A 3,720-nucleotide genomic window follows, 5' to 3' on the forward strand; every position below is an offset into this window, starting at 1 on the left:
TATTTCTGACAGTTTAGTATTAATCTTCTGGATTTCTATCTGTAGATTTAGAATAATTTCTAATTTTTCATTTAGTTCTTGTATTTTCTTCCAAAATTCTTCTAGGGTTTTCCTCAGTCTGTCTCTCAGTCCTTTGAAGATACCTAAATATAATTCTTTTGAATTCCTTATCAGGGAGTTCCACTGCTGCCTCTTCCTCAGGGCTGTGTTTTGGGTCTTTATCCTGATCCCTTGTTTCTCCTGCTTTATCTTGCTTCTTCGTGTGGACTGTGATGCTATGTTATCTTCGAGGCATTGTGACTTTTCTGTGTTTATATTTAATTGGTGATTATATGTTGGAATGACTTGCCCACAATTTTTGTTTTCTTTGTGTGTTATCTATACAGACAGGGTACTGTGCTGTGCTCCTCTATTCACTATTTGGCAGCACCTATACACTCACCACGGTTCCTTTCCTTTGTTAGCCTCTCATATGTCCTTGCTGACCCTGGCAAATAGAGCCTGTCCTTAGGTCCCTGGAGTCCAAATGAAAATGCTATCACTTTGAAATCCAAAATGGCCACCACTTGTAGACATTCAAAATGGCTGCACCCTTGGTCACTTTAAATATGTAAAATATTATGGCTGCCACGTGTAAACAATCAAAGTGCCTGCACCCTCCAGACCGCAGAAAGTCCACAGCTCAGGTTGTCTCCCTCCTTGCTGTTTCCCTTCCTAGTCATAGGCCACTAGAGCAGTAGTCCATGCAGTGCTTGGTGACCGGGACTGATCTTTAGGTCAATTCTCGTGTCCCAACACTACCTGGAAATATTCAGGCTATTGGTCTTTTCAGAGTAGCTGATAGTCTGCAGCTCTGACTGTCTCTGTACTCACTGTTTTTGTTCAGGTTTTTCCACTGGTTGGTGCCTAATCCACTTCTGTATCATTCCTTTCAAAGCTCAGTGTTCCAGGATTATCTTCTGTATCTCTGTCAATTGGTTTTTCTTTTCTTTGTTGAAGAGGGTCTGTGTTGCTTGTCTGCCTATTCCTCCATTTTACTGGAAGTCTCCTGTTCTGTGTGTTTTTAAGATGTTTAGCAGCATCCCTTGCCTCTATCCACTACATGCCAGTAGTCCTCTCTGTCCCCCAACAATTCTTTTTTATTTTTTAATTTATTGTGCTTTAGGTGCAAATTTACATAGAAAACTTGTTTTACATTCAACAGGTCATGCATATCTGGTTTCATGGCCCCAATTATCGTCCTCAACCTTAAAAACTCTCCTCCCCTCTCCTCTCTGTGGCCGCCCCCTCCCTGTGCCCTTCTCATCAGTACATTCCTGTCTGTCCAGCCTTCCCTGTATGTGAGTGCTACCCCTTTCATGTCTCATGGCTGATTGATCCAATGGGTGCATCTCCCTAAAGTAGGTGGATGCATTGCCCTGGGGTAGGTGTTCTGTATGTGGGTCTTTCTACTGTTGGGCTGAGAGCCAATCCATGGAAGTGAGTCCATTTCTAGGCCCCAAGGGTAACCCAGAGCCATAATCTCAGGGGTTCCATCAGTCTCTCTCCAACCAGTAATTCTGGTCATTTTGGTGTTTTTGAATTTTGTTCCTCGTTTTTCCTCCCATTCTATCCAGGATATCCAGATTTGATCCCTTTCTGAGATGTTGGCATTAGTAGCCAAGCACCATCTAGTTCTTCTGGTCTTGGGTCACAGATGCTGAGGTCCTTGTAGTCCACCTTATCTTTGGACTCATTGTTTCCAGATGACATTAATTTTCTTCACTCTTTGCTCCAGCCAAGAGGACACCAACAGTTGCATCTTAGATGTCTGCTCGAAAGCTTTTAAGACCCCTGTTGGTACTCACAAAAATCGATTGTAGAACACAATTTTTATGAACTATGTGCTCCAGTTGAGCTTGATATCCCCTGAGATTATTGTCCTGAGCCCCCAAGCCTGGTGATTCTCTCTTTTTGGTCGTCTCTGAGAAGTTACTCCCACCTTGTCTTCTGTTGCTTCTGTATGTATGTGGCTAATTTTGTAGCACAAGTGCATATGTAAGATTATCTTCAGCCAAATCTATCCTTGGTCTAGGATGTATTCCTGTTCACCTACCTACCTGTTCTTCTCACCTGTCTATGCATTAAATCTTAGCCAGGTATTCGGTGCTGGTGATACTGCAATATTGTGCCTGTAATAATATTTGCCTCTGTTGTCTACATCTTTTGTGTACATTTCAGTGTCTTTCCTTTCCCCAATGTCACTATGCTTGTCACAGACTCTTCCCATACTATTCCTCCCTTCACCCAAATCAACATATGACCCCCAAATAGTCCTTCCATCCTATGTAACCAACAAAGTGAGTTTTCTTCCCTGAATAAACTTTCCTTGACTTTTTACAATAGTGAACTCATACCATATTTGTCCTTCTGTGATTGACTTAATTCACTCCATATAATATCCTCTAAATTCACCCATGTTGCAAGATGATTTGTGTATTCTTTATTATTCTTTATGTTGCATAGTATTCCACATGTGAATGTACCATAGTTTGGTTATCCAATCATCTGTTGATGGACATTTAGGTTGTTTCCATCTCTTTGCTCTAGTGAGTTGTGCTGCAATGAACATGGGTGTGCACATATCTGTTTGTGTTCTGTCTCTCACATATTTAAGATATAGTCTTATTAATGAAATTGCTGGATCAAATGATATTTCTATTTTTTGGTTTTAAGGAAATGTCATACCAATTTCCACAATAATTGTACCATTCTGCAGTCTCACCAGCAGTGTATGAGAGTTTGAATCTCTCCACAGCCTTGCCAGCATTTGTTATTTTCTGTCTTGTTGAACTTTACTATCATTGCTGGAGTGAGATGCTATCTCATTGTTATTTTGATTTGCATCTCTCTAATAGCTAATGATCATAAGCATTTCCTCATATGTTTGTTGGCTGTCTTTATATCCTCTTTATTGAAGTGTCTGTTCATATCCTTTGCCCATTTTTAATTAGGTTGTTTGTCTTTTTGTGTTGAGGTATTGAAGTTTTCTATAAATTTTGGAGATAAATCCCTTGTCAGATATGTCATAGCCAAATATTTTTTGCCAATCTGTAAGTTCTCTTTTACCCTTTTGAAGAAGTGTTTAGATGCACATAAGAATTTAATTTTTAAAAGGTCCTTTTTATCTAGTTTCTCTTCTACATCCCATGCATTCTGGGTTATGTTTGATAGTCTATTTATACCATAAATTAGGGTCCTTGGATTTGCCACTATTTTATCTTTAGTGAGCTTTACAGTTTGGGTTTTGCATTTAAGGCTTTGACCCAACTTGAGTTCATTTTTGTGTATGGGGTGAGATTGTTTCATTTTTCTACAAGTAGATATCCAATTTTGCCAGCACCATTTGTTAAAGATGCTATCTCTCCACCATTTAGTGGGTTTTGGGCCTTTGTCAAATTCAGCTGTCCATATATGGATGGATCTATTTCTGCATTTTTTATTCTGTTTCATCAGTCTAGCTATCATTATACCAATACCTTGCTGTTTTGACTATTGTGGCTGTATAATAGGTTTTGAGTGTGAGACCTTCTGCTTTGTTTTTCTTCGTCAGCAAAAAACCAAACAAACCAAACCCAGTGCTGTGGAGTCAGATCCGACTCATAGTGACCCCTTCTTGTTTTTCTGAGATGTTATCACTATGGAAGTATATTGCCCAAACTTCCTTCCGAGGAGTGGCTG

The sequence above is a fragment of the Orycteropus afer genome, unplaced genomic scaffold, assembly GCF_000298275.1.
Source record: "Orycteropus afer afer isolate SDZICR_OR568_19922 unplaced genomic scaffold, OryAfe1.0 scaffold00078, whole genome shotgun sequence".
Lineage (NCBI taxonomy): Eukaryota > Metazoa > Chordata > Mammalia > Tubulidentata > Orycteropodidae > Orycteropus > Orycteropus afer.